General features: G+C 44.7%; 1 long non-coding RNA gene across 3 annotated transcripts in view; it reads left to right on the top strand.

The window, feature by feature from the left end:
- The window catches only part of LOC308459713, a 44,188-nt gene that overhangs the window by 16,578 nt on the left and 9,187 nt on the right, over positions 1-18,423 (top strand). For 2 of the 3 annotated variants that reach the window (XR_013978287.1, XR_013978288.1), the window contains exon 2: positions 16,888-17,235. This is a non-coding gene — a long non-coding RNA (uncharacterized lncRNA). Of the gene's footprint in view, positions 1-5,279; positions 5,373-16,887; positions 17,236-18,423 lie in introns of all 3 variants that reach the window. The other variant, XR_013978289.1, reaches the window with a different exon arrangement.

The following is an 18,423-nucleotide window of genomic DNA, read 5'->3' as shown; positions in this document are numbered from 1 at the left end:
ACTCCTATTGATGCAGCCCAGAATTGCATTGGCTTTTTTAGCTGCCGCGTCACACTGTTGGCTCATGTCAAGTTTGTGGTCAACCAAGACTCCTAGATCCTTTTCACATGTACTGCTCTCAAGCCAGGTGTCCCCCATCTTGTATTTGTGCCTCTCATTTTTTTTGCCCAAGTGCAATACTTTACATTTCTCCCTGTTAAAATTCATCTTGTTTGTTTTGGCACAGTTCTCTAATCTGTCAAGGTCGTTTTGAAGTGTGATCCTGTCCTCTGGGGTGTTAGCCACCCCTCCCAGTTTGGTGTCATCTGCAAATTTGATCAGGATGCCCTTGAGTCCATCATCCAAGTCGTTGATAAAGATGTTGAATAAGACCGGGCCCAAGACAGAACCCTGTGGCACCCCACTAGTCACTCTTCTCCAGGATGAAGAGGAACCATTGATGAGCACCCTTTGGGTTCGGTCAGTCAGCCAGTTACAAATCCACTGATCCTTCAGTCCACAATTTCCTCCTTTCTCAGAAATAATGCAGAGATTGAAAATCATGCAGTTCTAATTTGTTGATGTTGAGGGTGTGACAATTTACCCACAGTCCCATCAACAATCTTTTTAGTTAAGAGAAAGCAAAAGTGACATAATGACATGCTTTATCCTGCATTGAGGCTGGAGGGAGAAGAATCTTCTTCCTCCTACATGGTGCCTTTCTGAGATATTTGCCTCCTGCATCTTCCCACCTACTTTCATGTGCTTGCCCCTCTCTTGAGGGATGACTGTCCCTTCAGCCTGGGCTCCTTTGGGAGGAAGGTCAAGCTATAAATTTAATAAACAAACAAGCCTCAGTTTGCCCTAAACCACAACCTCTACCACATGCCTGCCTGCCTGCCTGCCTGCCTTCTTACTTTCAACCAGTTTATCCCCATAAACTGCACTCCATCAGCTAGCCTGCTTCTCGCCTGGACTCACCCTATGGAGCGTGGGTATAGCATTATAAGAGCTTTTGGGAGAACCACATTCCTCCTTGTGATTGGGTCCAATTTCCAAGATCATGTGCGCACACAGCTCTTTCTCTTTGCCCTGTGTCACTGTAACCGTATGTCATATCATTCCCATCTCTCTCAATTTTTGACTATTGAAAGGTTTTTCATAAACCTGGAGCCTGGATAAATATACTAATATTGTGAAAGGCAGAAAGACCTGGATCTCTTTACTCATGCTGCTTGGCAGCAGCCACAAAAATGCAAACCCCTCTAGTTCTTGTAATGTCTTAAGACCAGATGAATGCACTTTCCTAGGCTTTGGGAGTTTTGTGGGGATAACCATTTATCCTCAGAAGAATATACCATATTTGTCCATGTATAAGATGATATTTTTTCATTAGAAGTAATAGGCAAAAATTCCAGGTCGTCTTATACAACAATAGCAGACAGGCAATTGTTGGCAGTAGCCAGCAGGAGATTGGCAGCGGTGATTGGGTGTGTGATTGGTTGCTGCGGCAAGGCCTTTGGGCAGGCTATTTATGACAATGGCAAGGCGTGTGTGCAATTGTCTGGGGTTGCCTCGAGAGTGCAGGTGGGCTTTTGGTGGTGAGCGTGCAGACAAGTGGTGGCCATGGCGATGTGTGCTATTTTCATTGGCAGGCAGGCTGTATAGCATAGGTAGGCAAACTAAGGTCCGCGGGCCAGATCAGGCCCAATTGCCTTCTGGATCTGGCCCATGGACGGTCTGGGAATCGTCGGGTGGATCGCAAGCACACACGTTCTTTCCCTCTCCCTTACACGGCGGTGGTGGCGGCTGTGCCTCCTCCCTCCCTCCTCCTGGCTTCTCCTCGCCCTGCATAGAAGAGAAAGGGGCTGGGCTTTGTTGGTGCCAGCAGCAGCACTCAAATGGCCGCCATTTTAAGCAGCCCCTCTCCAGAGCCCTTTCGCACACCGCTAATCGTCCCTCCGCCACCGCCAGCCCCTGCCGCTCACAAGACACAGGTGAGCACCCACCGGGGCTTGTGGTGCTCTTGCATCTTTCCCCCCAAAAAATATAGTCCGGCCCCCCACAAGGTCTGAGGGACAGTGGACCGATGCCCTGCTGAAAAAGTTTGCTGACCCCTGCTGTAGAGCGATTGGTGGCGGTGACCCTCCCCTCAAAAAAGCTCAACAACCTTGGGCAATTCCCCCCACCCTTTTTGCTGCAGTTCCAAAAAATAGGTGTCGTCTTATACATTGGGCCGTGTTATACACGAAAAAATACAGTATATTCTAGAAAAAAGCTTTCTTACAAATATTTCATATCTGGTTTTTCATTATCAAATGAATGGTGGCATGGAATCTTTGAACTGCTCTTTAAGTTTCTCCTGGCTAAATACCTTTGGATGAGATTTTCAAAAAGAAATTAGCAAGACTTAGAACAGCCAGTAGGATATACACTATGTGTTGTCAAGTTCAGCTCCTTCTTTCTGTATAGAACAATTAACCACACACACACACACACACACACACACACACACACACACACTTAGTGCAAGTTTTGTGTCAGCTTTCCTGTGAGTCTAATTTCTGCATAACCCTGACCTAACTGACTAATGTCTGCAGCTGGCAAGTCCTGCACTCTTTTGGCCTCCTGTGACATGCTGGCATATGAGCAATTCCACCAGCAAGAGGTAATTAAAGTCTGCTAATACATAGAGCAATAGCACAGCTTTCACTGTAAGGTTTGGCTGTTAAAATAGATAGCACCTTCTTGTGGAAACTGTGTGTCCAATGTGCGTCTCAGAAACAGACTAACACAGCCATTATCTACAACGCAAGATTGGTTAAATTATTTAAAAACCTTAATTTCCCTCTGATAACCATATCTATTTTGCGTTCCTGCAGATGTCAGTGTAGTATAAAAAATACATCTTGAAATGAAAGGCTTTCAATTAGTAAAAGGCAAGGTGTCAGTACCTTCCTCTGGATACTGAGGTATGGAAACATGTGGTATGAATCTGGACCATTGCACTCAATAGCAGCAAGGAACATCTGATCTATAAGGTGATCAAGTAGAAGGGGAAACTGGGCTGCTCTGCCACAAGAGTGTGCAGAAGAGGAAATGTCTGCAGACACAGATTGTTTCATCCCTGCATGATAAAGTGCACTTGGAGGAATTCAACCTTCTGCCCAGTTACTAGAGGTACAGGGACTTTGTTGGTCTTTGGATCCAGTCAAGAAGATTGCATCAAATAAAGCAGTTACTCAGGCCAAGAGTAACATAGATATAGGAAAGGAAGATACAAGCATTTCTGGTTGCAGACTGTATCGTATTCAGGCAAAGTGAATTAACCATAAGCTGCCCACTTTACAGCTCACCCTCCAAATTCCTCCCTCCTTCCCTGTTTTCTTTTATACCCTGCTGCAAGCAGGTACAATTTATCATACAAAACAAAGTGGGGAGGCATGTTGTTAGCAAACCTCACAGCTTGAATAAATTTGACTGAAGTAATCACTTACGGTTTCTGGAGGTATAAGGCTTTATTCATGCAGACATGTACAGGATGAGTGGAGATTAAAAAGAGAAAAATAACAGACATTTGTCTCAAGTTGGAAAATAACAATAAACAAAATGGTTCAGCATTTAGTAGTGGAGGTAACTTAAACACAGAGGCTCTAAGCAAGAGCTGGCTAGATCACTACAAACTCAAGAGAAGGAAATATATTTGCTTTTCTCTAACCGACCCCCACAAAATCCAGAGGGAAAACTACTGTTTTTCTCAAGAATTGCCAAATTTCATTTCTGCCTGACATGTTTTGGAAAATTTTATTTCTTTATGAGCTTTTCTCAATGCCGACATCTTTGCATATGGGATTCTTGGTTCTTAAGCACACAGTTTGGAGAAACTTTGTCACTAGAAGCCTCTGCCAGCTGCAGATATTTCTGTGAAAGGGTAGTCTGGTCACAGTGATCTATGCTGGATTACTCCACTTGTATTATATGTGGGGTTCCCCTTGAAGATCTCCACAATGACTTGGAAGCTTCAATTGATACAGAATATGACTAGCAGGGTTTGGAATGATGCAGCCAGGTTTGTGCAGATCCTGCCAATCTCAAAAGAAGTTACAGGATCTGAAGAGGAGTTGGGTAGCCCATTGAAAGTAGGGGAAAACAATAATGAAAATGAATGAAATAATGATGAAGAATGGATGTGCTAGTAGCTTAATAAGTAATAGAATCAAGTTGTTCGTTACATAAATGAATGGAATAGCTGGATGGGGGCGGGGAGTACTTTTTACATCCGAAAAGCTATTGGAGCTACTGTGACTCGATTTGTAAGGCTTTGGTCTATTGATGGGAATATTAAACTGGACTGAGTAATTGAAGCATAGATGGAGCCTTAAGGGTTAGAGAGAAAAGGACTGAAGCTGTTTTAAACTTAAATTAGGGGGGAGAAAATGTATGGTGAAGAAGAGGGCCTTTTCCTGCTCCCCCTCCCCCACCAGTATCTAAAGAGCAGGTCCCTTTACATCCGCAAAGCGAAGCAGTTGACATAGCAAGTGAATAGAGGAGCAGCTGGGTCTCCCTAGGAACACCTTTTTCAGAGTAGCAAAGTAGCTGGAAACATCACCAGCCTCTTAGGGGACATGGCAAGATGATCAGTAAATAGCAGGTCACTTTTCATGTGCTGCCGTTTGAAACAAGACAGCTTTTCTTCTAACGCCAGCTGCACTTTCTCTGCACGAAGCCACCTATCTTTTGAAGATGCTGGCACACATGACAAATCCTGTTCTCGCCAGCCAAGTCTTGCAGCTGGGATAACCAAAAGCCCTAACTTTGCTAACTGGAAGGGCACAGATTTAGAAGCAGGGCAAAAGAATAATCTAATCTACTCTGATTAATCAGGCACTAATAATGGGCCACAACCCGTCTTAGTCCATTCCTGTTGTCTTCAGAAACATGGCAAACATGTTAGGGAACATTCAGAAGACATGTTCAGCAGATGGTACAGGAAGGCATTTACCAAGGCCCCATTGATTCAAGTGAGTCCACCCCAAAATGAGAGCATGAGCCACAGTCTCCTTGCTGCCACCTGGAATGGGGAAAAGTTGGGTTGAAGGCAGTGGATGCTCACATCATGTTCTTCCTGGCTGCATGCAAAAATGTGTGTCTGGTAAGGGTGGGTCTACTACGAAGCTAATGGAGCTTAAGCTTCAGGCCCCAGAAGGGACTTTAGTCCACATTGCTTAAAGTTTTTTGGTCTAGTAGACCTGATTCACACAATTCGCACAATTCAAAATGATTGTTTTGCTGTTGTATAGATTTCAACAATCCCAGTGTTTGAGAGTCAGTAGCAAAGATATTGTAAAGGTATGGTGACCTGCCATGGAACAACCCCACTGAAGAAGGAAACAGTGAGTACCCAGACCTCGTTGCTGGTTGTGAAGGGGGCCCCATAACAGTTCAAACTTCAGGGCCCCCAGAATGTAGGTCTGCCGCTGGTGTACAGCCCTGACCACAAGATAGCTTTCAGTGTCAAAGATACTGTGAAGTGATGTGGCATTTGCCCATTCTTTGGGGATACGTTTGTATTGGGGGAGAAAAAGGGTCAATAGGTTGACCAATAAGAAAGCCCAGGGGCGGAGCCTACCTGATTTTGAGCTCAGCCCAGAGGTTTTGACAGTTTGGTTGGTTCTTTTTTTTGGGGGGGGGGAGATAGAGGAGTCAGAGTGAGTTAGAGACAAGGACAATACTGAGAGGGAATAGAGTGACAGTGTTTCAAATATATTTTAAAACTTGTTTGTGTTTGAAATAAACTTTAATCTTCATTGTTAGCCCTACCTGACTGAGACTCAATACTTCACTGGGGAACCCTGGGTTTTTTCCACAAAATTGGTGGCAGCGGAAGAATAAAGTAGTGGTGTACAGGTCAATAGTCCATGAAACGACCAGGGGCTCTGTACAAACACCACAAGTGGGTCTAAGCGTTCAAATTTAGGAATGCTAAATTTATCATGCACAACATTCAGTAACTCTCACAGTTTTGGTTTGGTCATACTTTCTCCTTTCCTCCTCCACATGTGACAGCTTATGGATCAATACATGCCATTGCTCTCAAATACATAGAAATATCGATTCTACATCACTGTGGTCTTCTACTTTGCTTCATACTGATGAACAGAATTGAACGTCGTGTCACAGTAAATGAAATCCACTCTTGATCACTGTTCAATTTTATTTATTTTTACTCTGCTGTCTTATCTATACAAGCATTCCCTACCAGCTTCTCAACCTGCCTTTACATGTTTTAGACTGCAATCCTTTACCCATTTACGTGGCATCAAACACCGCTGAACTCAGTTGGACTTCTGCCTGAGCAAGGATTGTGTTAGGTTGTGCCGTCAGTTTCCCCTGGAACTACCGTGCTATTTTGAACTCTCATCTTATTTTTAAGCAAGGGGGTGTCTGTTGCTAACTTGTCCTTGGTTCACTTCAGGCTGCTACATTTAAAAAATGCATCTGGGTGGGTGGCTTAATGTTACAGGCAAGAGGAAACCCCTGGAAAGGAAGTGGCGATGTCTTCTGTGCTTGAGGCTGCTGATGCACTTACAAGAGATTGTTTCTGTCCACCACGCCTGGTGAACTTGGTGGACAAGCAGAGGCCTTACCTGTCTCTGCTTGCTTGAGTGAGCCTTTGTTCCTCCAAAGGGATGTCTTTTTGGCACACCTGATCCTTTTTCCAGTGCTTATCTATACTATAATGCACTAGAAGGTTGGGGTATGGTTGTGTATGAAATGAAGCCTCCAATATAGATTACCCAAACTACCCTAGTGTCACAGATCGGGCAGGGTAGGCAGAAAACTCTTTGACAGAAAAGAGGCAGAAATGAGTCTAGCTTCCTTGAGTCACAATCATGGAACCTATAATGGCCCCCACGCCCTTCCACAGTGGTTTCCCAGGCTCCCTTATGTACGTTGAGCTGGGACTATAGCTTATTCCTTCATCCCCACAGCCTTCTCCTCCCTTCTGAGTGTGTGAGTGTGCTGTCTTTTGGTCTCCTTTTTTGATTCCTTCACAGCACCAACCATTGCTGAGCAGTGGAGCTACTGCAGCCTCTCCAGAGCACCTTGTCCTCCCATCGGTACATTCACCCCTGGTGTCAGCACTTGCTGATGCTGGGAGAGACATGGAGCTTCACTAAGCTGAGAGCTACATTAATCTCAGCCATACTGGGCCAGCACTTTGCTTGTAGCAATATGCTCATTTTGCATGTTGTAAAAGTGTTTTACACATGCGCACACAAACACACACACACACACACACACACACACACACACACACCGTGGGTTATTTATTTCTATCTCTAAGAAGATGGTGGAGTCGGTCAGAAATGTTTAAGATGCGTTGATTCCATTGAGTCAAGATGGTCTGGCTATGTTTTATCTCGCCATAAAAGTTAGGAGTAATTCCATGGATTGTGTTGACAGCATGAAGTGTGAAACTCTACTTGTGACAGAGCTCGGTGTTAAGACTTGTCTGACTCTGCACTTAAGATGGGTCACACACCACCAATGATGTCACCAAAGCAGGGCAAGTCCGGTTGTTACACCGCACCCACATAGCAAGCAGATATGCCAGCAAAGACAGCCATGACCCGATGTTTATTCTTAATTATTTGGAAAAGCGCTCAGAAATGTTTGGATGGGAATGAGCACCTTCATGATTTTGCAGTGAAGCAATCTCTCAAAGGGCTCATTACTGGACAGGAGTGCAAGTTATTCCAAAAGGTATGGTTTATATTGTGGCTGTGCATGTCAGCAGCCCTACGGGAGGCAAGTAAATAAAAGGACAAAGGAACCCATCATGAACTTACTTTGAGCTATATTTCCAACTGAAAATGGAAAGCATTCAAAAGCATCCATTAATAAATATCAGTTATATTTCAGATCCTGTTAGAGCACTTCAGTCTGTAGCCTTGAAACCTGAAGCAAGAATGAGGTTAATGCTTTGTGTTCAGACAGTTGCCCTAGAAATGGATAAATATTTCACATTAACTTGCGTTCTTCTGCCAGTTTTTTGTCAGAGGGACCAGGGTTCAGAGATGTAGCATTTGTGAATTACCAGGAGTGAATGTTCTCTTGCTTTGACCTTTGGAAATGGCTCCAGAGTGATTGGCTTGCTATCCTTACCCTTTCCCCAGAGGTCAGCAAGGTTGTAAATATAAGAGCTATGGAACAGCCAGATAATCAAATTGAGACTCTTCCACTGCAATGCAGGGTTGTCACAAGAAAGTGAAATCTTATCCTCAGCAGAGGCTGCCTTTCAAGAGCACTCTGGCAGTCGCTGTAACTGTCTACTCCAACGATGTGTGCAATTGCACCACATAAGGAGACTTGTGTGTGCATTTCTAAAATTTAGTACCTCAAAATACGGTGCCATTTCCTATTTGAAGTGTTGGGTGCTGGAAGCAGGAGAGGAAAAAACAGCCCCCCCCGCCTCTCAGAAAAGATGAATGAAGAAGTTCCAACTCACTCATAATGCTTGTTGCTCCATCAAAGAACAGCATGAGTAGTGGTGGTGGTGTTTTTTACAAAAATGTAGCTGCCTAGCCAAAGCAAAGTACTATAAGACAGTGGTGTATCCTTATAGTTTGCAGTTTGTTCTGTTTGTCTTATGAAGTGTATCTCTTTAGAAATGGATGGGGGAACCTGCAGCTCCCCAGTTGCTGTTGGACTCCAACTCCCATGATTCCCAGATAGCACAGCCAATAGAGCTGTAATCCAAAACCACGTGGAAGGACACTGATTCCCTGTCACCACTTTAGAGTCTCTGTAGTCTGACCCTTAGGGATAGGCTTCCCACTATTCTCAGGGAGAAATGGAAGGATGAAGATTGAGAAAGAAGGAGTATGGAGACTGGAAAGTAGACAATGTAACACCCATTTTTAAAAAGGGATCTGGGGAGAATCCAGGAAATAACAGACTTGTTAGTGTAATGTCTGTCCCTGGAAAACTGGTGGAAAGTATTGTTAAAGCATATAGAAGAACAAGCCGTACTGAAGCAGAATCAGCATGGCTTTTGCAAGGGAAAGTCCTTTCTTGCAAACCTGTTAGTTATTTGAGAGTGTATACAGGCATATGGATAGAGGTGATTAGGGATATGGAGTCCAGCAGCATTTTGTAGGCCATAGGTTCCCCAGCCATGCTTCAGGGGAAGCTTATTTGATAGAGCACATGCTTTCAAGGCAGAAAGTCTCAGGTTCAAATCTAGGCATACCTAGGTAGGGGTGGCAAACCCGGGGCATGCACTGCCTGTCAGTGTAGACAGTAGAGAGCAAATGGACCAGGGGTTTTACCCTTTGTAAAGCAGGCTTCCTAGCACTGAGAAACCCCAGCTCACCTTGTTGTAGACTGCCGTCCCCTTAACTTATCCTTAACCCACCAGTGGATTCCTGTAACAGAAGAATCCCATAAGTTCATAGCTTTTATCGTTCCAGAAATGTTATTCCCATGCAAAAAAAAATTGATTTGGCTTCCGCAGCATCTGCATTCCATAATGTAAGGTGTACAACATCTGGAGAAAGCGGGCGCATTAAAATTTTCCAAAATTACATTCTGGTGCGCAGCAAGGATGAACCTGAGCACGGCACAATTCAATAAGGCATCCTATAAGAGTTTCAGTAATGTGGGCGCTCTCAACGGGGCAGAATGTCAGTTTTAGACAGACACGGTGTAATTTGTAAAGCATTCTCAGGTGGGCATGCTGCCAAAATAAGACCTAGCAAAAGCCATTTGTGAAGCACAAAGATCAACTTTGATCCTTCTTGGGGCTGAGCAAGTCCTGCTCAGAGCTAGTGCAGCAGTTTGCCATTGACAGCCCCTTTGTGTTGCCTCCTAAAGAAATACGTGAAATTTGAGGGGGATGCGGAGTGCCAAGTGTTTTAAGGAGATCTAATGTTCCATTTCCACCAAACAGACTTTAAGCCCTTTTCATCTTAAGAAGTAAGCAGTTGTCGCTGAAGATGCATGTGAGTGTGTCAATTCAGCTTTTTTGGGGGGGGCGAGAATTACCATTAGCATTCCAACCCCTTCCTGACTCAGGAGAATCTTGTTCAGGCTTCTATAAAAAGAAGTTTCGGCATATTTCTGGGCAGTCAGGCATTTTGTTATTTATTTGTATACACCAGTCATCCCTTCCCTCTTCAGTACCTGAGAAGCTAGTCAAGCCAGCCCAAGGATTGCTAAATGGGCTGCAAAATGTGTGGACTTTGAGACCCTGATTCTTCCTGGAGCTCAGAATGTGACTTCAGGTAGTTTATCTTGCCATTTATACCCAGGGCCTGCTCAAAGTATTTTGCCGCTTGAAGCAGAGGACAGCTCCTCTAACCCTACAGTTCCTCTTACAGAAGCCAACCAAAGTGCCAGCTGAATGTTACTTTAACACTGGTGATGGGACATTGTCCTCCATCACACCTGAGGATAGCAAGAAGACTTAGGCCATGTGGCACACACAGCTCTTTCCCCCCAACCTCACCACTGCCACCCAGGAACAGCCGCCTAAGACAGCTGCCTCACTTTGCCTAATGGCAGGGATGGCCTTGCTTGTACCTCACTCTTGAGGATGAAGTTGCATCTGGTGATGATGGAGAAGCTGTCACTGAACAGATTGCTGCAGGGATTTATAGGTAATGTAGGCTTCCTACGGGCAGCCACTGTGAGAACAGGATGCTAGACTAGATGGGCTATTAGCCTGATCTAACACACTCATCATATATTCTTAGAAAACTGTCACATTTTATTGTCTTTGGTGCCTTGTTTTGTTTTTGTGTGCTTATTGTGCTTGGGGGGTCTCAAAAGCTGGAAGGAGCCTAGGACTTTCTGGACCTCCGAGAGGGCCACACAGCACCATAATAAAGCGAAGTTTTGTCTTGGAGCCTCCTTGCCCACGGCAAGCTACAAAACAGGCAGCTCTCCATCCCCAGCTGTGCAGGAGAACCTGTGTTCCTTGCACAAGGAAGCCATTTAGAAGCTTGAACCCGCAGCTTGGGAAGTGCTTTTTCTGCTTTTAAAAAGGGCAAGCAATAGGATTGCTTCTCTGTTAAGATAACTGTACTTCAACCGGCATGATAGCAGGGGCATAATTAATGTTTACTTATAATCAGCATCTTTCTGTGCCAGCAATCATGGCAGGCTGAAATGAAGCAGGAGAGAGGAGAAGCCCTGCTGCTTTCAGCTGTCTGGAGCAATAATTACACAGTGCCACAGCACCTCTGGGAGTCTGGCACCATTTATCCTCCCCGCCTGTCCTCATTGGTTGCCTGCCACGAGGCAATCCTGAGAACAGCCAATCCATGCCGCCTTTTTCATACAAAAGGTGGAGAGAAATGTGGGGAGGAAGAAAGGCTCCTCTTGCTCTTGTCTACAGGAAAAGGCTTGGGCCGGTGCTTTATAAGCGAGGTTAAAATAGAGCACCAATCAGAGAGGTAACAGCGTAACCAGGCTCCTTAATCTTGCATAAATACCAGGGAGATGCAAGCGAAGGAGAGGAGGGAGGAATAAATGTCTCCTGTAGGGTTTTCTCCAGAGAATAATTATTAGCTAGGCACTGAGCAGATTGAACCGGGAACAAGGCTGCTTAGCATTCATGCCCTGGCAGCTCAGGCACAGAGTCACCAGCTCATTTGAATGCAAGTGTGGGCCTCCCCCTCCCCTCCTCCTCCTCCGCCTGCAGTGAAAACGGCACCATCCTTATTCTCTCCCCCTGGACAGCGATGGATAAAATCAATAGCCTTCTAATCTGCAGCCTAGGTGCAGTTTCATATGCATTGTAGCTGAGCAGCGATTTCCAAAGCACAGCAACATCCTGTCCGTTCTTGAGTGTTATCGGTGGCGGTGAGAGAGAGGTGGTGGTTGTCTTTTTAGAAATGGCAAGAATTGCTTCCTTAGGGGCAATTGTGGTTTCCTCCTGCCCTCCTTCAGCAGTTAACCTCATTTGCCATTCTTAGTCATGCTACTCCCACGCTGGGCTCTCCAGTGTTGCAAGAAGACACCCTGCTTCTTCGTCACCAGGGGTAGCAAAGGCTCTTCAGAGGAATCAGCACCAAGATGGATCTTTCAGCACCTTTGGGGAAAGAACACTGGTTTAAAAGGGGTCAGTGGGATGGAGGAATTCCTAGGCACCATGGCATACATTTTTTTGGTCATGAGCCTTCTACAGGTTGACCTACATTTTGGGGGCCCTGAAGCTTGAACTGCTATGGGTCCCCCTTTGTGACCAGCAATGAGGTCTGAGTAACCACAGTTATTTTCTTCATTGGGTTGTTCCATGACAGATCATCACAGTTTATTTATTTTTAAATTAACTACTACATCTGAGATTTTGAGAGAGAAAATTGCTGTACTGGATTATTTCACATGTCAAAGTCACTGGTACAAAAAATTTTTTCCTATGCCTTATAGTTTTCAAGTTATTGGGGGGGGGCTAAAATTAGGGAAATGTTATATACATGCATGATGCATCATAGAATGGTCTGAATTGTGTGACTCAAGTCAGGTCTTTACCCCCCCTAAATTAAGCAATGTGGACTAAAGTCACTTCTGGGGCCCCTCCAGGATTAGGGGCCCAGAAGCATAAGCTTCATTAGTTTCATAGTACAAAGGCAAATGCCCAGGACCCAATTCTGTGCTGCCCTGAATGACGCTACAGAAAATCAGCAAAAGTTCTTCCTGGTGCAACTTCAGAGAATACTTCTTCACATAGCTCATGGTTAAACTATGGATTTCACTCTCCCAAATGTTGATGATGATGCCCAGCTTGGATGGCTTTGAAAGAGGATTAGACAAATTCATGGAGGACAAGGCTCTCGGTGGCTACTAGTCACAATGGCTATATTCTGCCTCCACAGTCAGAGGCAACATGGCCCTGAATTCCAGTTGTTGAGAATCACAAGTAGATAGAGTGCTCTTGTGCACGGGTCCTGCTGGTGGACTTCCCATAGGCTTCTGGCTGGCCACTATGAGAACAGGATGGAGGACTAGATGGGTCACTGGCCTGATCCAGCAGGCTTTTATTACCTTCTGGTGCTCTTACTTTTAGATGTCTTTTGAAAACCACCTTGTGTCGGCAGGCCTTTTCAGTTGGATGGAGTTTAGGTGATTGGCCAGTTATGGCATTTATATTTTTGATACGTTTACTGTGATTTTATATTTGCTCGGGCATTATCTACATGAGTTAGCAGTATATAACTATTGTTAAAGAATAAATGTGCAACACACTGAACCAAACCCCTAAACAATTGTTTCAGAGGCCCTGAGGGATCCCCCCTACGACTTCAAGGAAACTGCACTGCCAAATCCTTTCCCCCACCCCGGGTTTCCCCTGAGACTCTCTACTCAGTTGTTGCAGCAAATTTCAAAAAGCCCATGAAAAATGGCCCTGTCCCCATAGTCGGAGTCATCAAGAATCTCAGGTTTCCGAGGCATTAAAGGGGAATAATTATGCTGCGAATAACAGCTTAGCAAAGGTTTTGCAGCCTTTGGGGGAAACAAAAGGCTTGAGCTGGGATGAAGACTCCTTCCCTTATGAGAAAAATGCAGCTCCCTAGAATAGATCATCCTGGTTCCACACCAGCAATAAGCATATGATGGAGGGGGGAAATGTGTTAACTGAGCATTCCACATTTATTTTACACAGAAAAAAGGTACCTTCCTCCAAGGGTCTTCTGCTGGTTCCCTCACTGCGAGAAGTGAAGATACAGAGATGCAGGCAGAGGGCCTTCTCAGTAGTGGCACCCTCCCTTTGGAACACCCTCCCTTCAGATGTCAAGGAGATAAAGAACTATTCAACTTATAGAAGACATCTGAAGGCAGCCCTGTATTGGGAAGCTTTTAATGTTTGATGCTTCATTGTGTTTTATATAGTCTATAAGCCACCCAAAGTGGCTGGGGAAACCCAGCCAGATGGGCGGGGTATAAATATGAAATTATTATTATTACCACTACTATTAGTAGTAATGTTCTTTATATTGTAGTACAGTACCATTTACCACAGTAGGAAACAGCAGGTATTAAAAGTTATTTCAATATATGGGCACCCCCATTAATGGAGAGTATCACACACTTTCAAACAACAGTGTTCAGCTTGTGCATGTTTTCAGTTAAACAATAAAATCTCTCTGCTGTCGTCCCTTTCCCCCTGCAGACAAGGTTTGGAAATACAGATTTAGGAGATACAGTGGATTGCAGCTCTGGGACTTTTCTCAGAGCAAGAGCAATGACATAATCTGCAGGAGCACCAGGATACTTGAAGGAATCTCCTTGCCTTGACAAGTGAATGAGGTGATAAGGAGGCTTTCAAGTTTCTTTGAGACATATTAGCAGAGCCATAAAGCAGGGGTGGGGACTCTCTGAGCCTCCAGATGTTTCTGAACTACAGTTCCCATCATCCTTGGCCATGCTTGAGGCTGGTGGGAGTTGTATTTCAGCAATATCTGGAGGGCCAAATGTCCTCCACACCTGCCAGCAAGCTAGGAGGAAAATAATTAAGCAGAGACAGGATACTTTTTTTCCTTTTATTTCATGGAGGTCTAACTTCATGTTAGCAGTTTACGTGGTGATGCTTATTTGCAAGATTGTTTTCATTTCTAATTAAAAGCTGAAAGGTTTCATTTCAGCTGGCTAAGATCTTTTGTTAAAGCTCAATGTGTTTTACAAGTTGAACCTATGCAGTTAGAAGTAAGTACCACTGAGTTCAAAGGAGCTCAGTCCCGGAAAACCATGCATAGGATTGCAGTCATGCTGAATCTAAGAAACTAGGTAGTGTGCTATGTTCTGTTGATCTTTGAAGTTTCTGTGTGGTAATGGATCAACACAGCTGCCTGAATTTTTGGGCTTGCTAAGGGGGCTGTTGTAATGAACTCCACCACAGACTGCCCTAGAGGAGTAGAAAGAAAACACTAGGACTAAACAGCCCTGCAAAATCAGGCAGGCACAATAAGGGAGGAGCTGGTCCCATGTGAAGTGAGATTCTGTCAAATCACGTTTGTCAGTAGTAGAAATTCTGAATCACAGAAGAGTCTTGAATTTTCAAAGCCAGAGGACATCACATCTCCTTACTTTGTTGAGGTTTTAAAACTGCTTGGGAACAACTGGCTTTAATGAAAAACAAAGTTAGTAGGTACCAAATGTTTTCTGTGCCTTAAAAAGGAATGCAGCTGTCTGCTCAAAAGCAAAATTCCTAGCAGTGGAAAAGCTTCTGCAGAAGCAGTTAAAAGTAAGGACCCATGACAGTTAAGTCCAGTCGCAGACAACTCTGGGGGTGTGGCGCTCATCTCGCTTTACTGGCCAAGGGAGCCGATGTTTGTCCACAGACAGATTTCCGGGTCATGTGGCCAGCATGACTAAGCCACTTCTGGTGAAACCAGAGCAGTTCACGAAAACACTGTTTACCTTCCCGCCAGAGCGGTACCTATTTATCTGCTTGCACTGGCTTGCTTTTGAACTGCTAGGTTGGCAGGAGCTGGGACCGAGCAACGGGAGCTCACCCCATTGTGGGGATTCGAACCGCTGGCCTTTTGATCGGCAAGCCCAAGAGGCTCAGTGGTTTAGACCACAGCACCACCCGCGTCCCACAGCAGCAGTTAGTACATCTGAAATGCAGTTAAAAGTTAGGATTCTGTCAAAACAGAACTTACCCTTTTTCCTTGTTCCTTACAACCAGCCAAGGTGAATCTCTGCCTGTCATTGACTCTGACCCCATCTGCTGTTGGTCTCCCTGCCTTCTGCCCTGCTAGTCTCAATGGGCACCAGCCCTCACTCTTGTGTAGTGAGACCTGGAACAATGTACTGGGCAAATTGGGAGCCAACTAAGCTCTATGCACAAACGCATGTGCAGAACCCAGATACTGAGACAGACAGAGATAGCAGAAGCAACTTAGGAAGGCAGAATCTTGAGTGAAGAACAGTGTATAGGTATAAGGAGCAAGCCTATGCACAAGAAGCGGGTGGAAAACACAGTGGCATAAGTTAAGCAGGGCTGCCGCTGCTGCACTAGCTAAGCCTGCCAGAGGGAAAGCAAGCCTTTAAAATAGTGTTTCACTCCAGGCTGCCAGCCAACATGACCAAGCTGAGTGGACTTGGGATCCAGCTTAAATCCTCCTCCCTTTCTTACTGGTTGCTCTTTCCCTGGAAAAGCTGCTCTTTGCCACTGAATCAGAGCAAACATCAGTCCACGGAAAACCACGTAAAAAGCATGATTTGGAACAAGGAAATGGCAGGCTGGCAAAGGGTTTGTCCACAATTCCTCTTGTCTCACTGCTTTCATCCAGAGAAAACTGCTCCTTAGCGTTCAAACAGCAATTTGGGTTTTTCCGCAAATTATCATTTGTTCTGATCTATCGCTAAAGAGCAGGGCAAGGGGAAAACCACTCAGACCATGCCTAGAAAGTGTGGGTAAGGCAGAAAGCTGATCGGACCCATCTATTCTAGGCATGGCACAAGCAAAGTGTGGCTGAGCCCAAAGGGTTAATCACTCACTGCTTCTTAGTTTAAAATACCCCACACAAGCTGCTTTTCTCATTTTATGAGACATTCCTGCAGTTCTGTTATACTAGTTTGTGCATAACATGCAGTCAGCCATTTTGATAAGGAGGACTATACCTCTTGATAACACTTGAGAGGTCTATAGCGCTCTTGCTTGCTTTTGAGGTTCCAGTGTAGGTCTGGTTGGCCACTATGGGAACAAGATGCTGGACTAGATGGAACTTTGGTAGATCTTTATACCTATATGAGGTGTTTTTTTAATGAAATCTATGAATATCTGTTAGGATCTTCTATGACTGAAGCCAAAGGCAATTTAGATAAGAGTCTAATTTTAAACTTATCGTAAGATTGCTAGATATTCAGTTTGCAATCCTATATACACTTTCCTAGGAATGTGCCATGGGCTAGGAGTCAGCTTCGCCTGCTGAACAGCAGCCTGAAGGGGGAGAAGGCAGAGTGACTCCACCTGCAGCTGATCAGCCTTCAAGGACACAGAGGAGAAGGCCCTGATGAGAACCAGCTGGCTTCAGCCTTCTTAAGCAGAGCTTCCAGCAGCAGTCAGATGCTGAAGACAATGCTTGTAGTTCCTGGTATTGCCTTGCTGTTACCTGCTCATCCTGACCCACTGATCATTGGATGACCTGACCTGACCTGACCTCTGGACTGTTTGACCATGCGGATTGCTGTTCGCCCAACCCTAGGACTGGACCTGACTTCGTATGCTGTCTCGGCCTCCAAGTAAGTACACCTCAGACTCTTCTGGTTGACTGGCCTCCCACTCCACTGAGCTCTGCACGTTGTTGCTCAGCAGTGAGACTACGACAGGATGAGTCTCGATGAGCTCAATGGAGTTGACTTCTGAGTGCACATGCCTAGGAAGTATTGTATTGTAAGAGATTTTGTTTTATTGCTACTGACCCTCCACAGTTATTTGCCCATAACAAGGGTATATTAAAATGAATTTCTTTTTATTTTTCTGTTACTAATGGAAGAATAGGCTCTTTATGCAATCAAATCTCCAGTTAATACAATTAGCAAAATAATGCTTGCAGCTGCTTGAACATAAAGTATTTGACATTATTGATTTTATCGAGTGGTTCCGCCCCCCCCCCTTTATCAAGTGTTTTTAAGTAGATTGATCACCCCTTACCAAAGATCTTGGCATGTAGGAGTCTTTTTTAAGTAAATTGTTAGTGTATGAAATTATACATCTCTTCAAATTGAATATAGGGGTATAATACACTGACAGCAGGTTTATGGATGGTACATAGTAAATTAGCATAAAATGAATTTGCATTGCATTAGGATGATTGTCCATTCATCTTTAGTAAAAGAGAGCCATTTTGATTGTTTTAAATAAGGAAAGAGAGAGTTGTTCCAAGTACATTTGTGATCAGTTAAGTGTCTCTCGTTTCCAGCTCAGGCTCATTAGAAGGCAACTGCAGGACTTGCTCAAGCCCTTTTTACACTGTCTGCAGGCAAAGCAGCGAGTTCGGGGCGCTTGCCAGGCAGTGCACATTCCTGCCGACATTCTCAATGAGGAGATTGTACAAATAAGGAAACAAACAATCTCCAGTCACACTGACTTTCAGGGCAGGCAAAATAGCAGGTGGGCGGCTGAAGACATGCAGGAAAATCTATCCGTGCTTACCAAAAAGGGGAAAGGAATGACATGAGTGGTTTGAGAGCGCGAAAGCACCAAAAGCTGTATCAAAGTCCTGGAAAAGATAACTAAAAATAGTTTGGAACTGGAAACTGCAACATGATTTACAGACCAATCCTCTGCACGTTTACTCAGAAGTAAGTGCTGCTGAGTTCAATGGATTCGCATACTTTTGAATTCCTTTTGCACCACTGTGGCCAAGTTGCAGGGGTGCTTCATTCTCCTATTTGAAACCAAAAGCATAAGCGGCCTGCCTTTAAAGC

Source organism: Podarcis pityusensis (genome assembly GCF_964106645.2).
Source record: "Podarcis pityusensis genome assembly, chromosome: 12".
NCBI lineage: Eukaryota > Metazoa > Chordata > Lepidosauria > Squamata > Lacertidae > Podarcis > Podarcis pityusensis.
The sequence above is the reverse complement of the archived record's forward strand: the minus strand, read 5'-3'. Positions and strand labels throughout refer to the sequence as shown.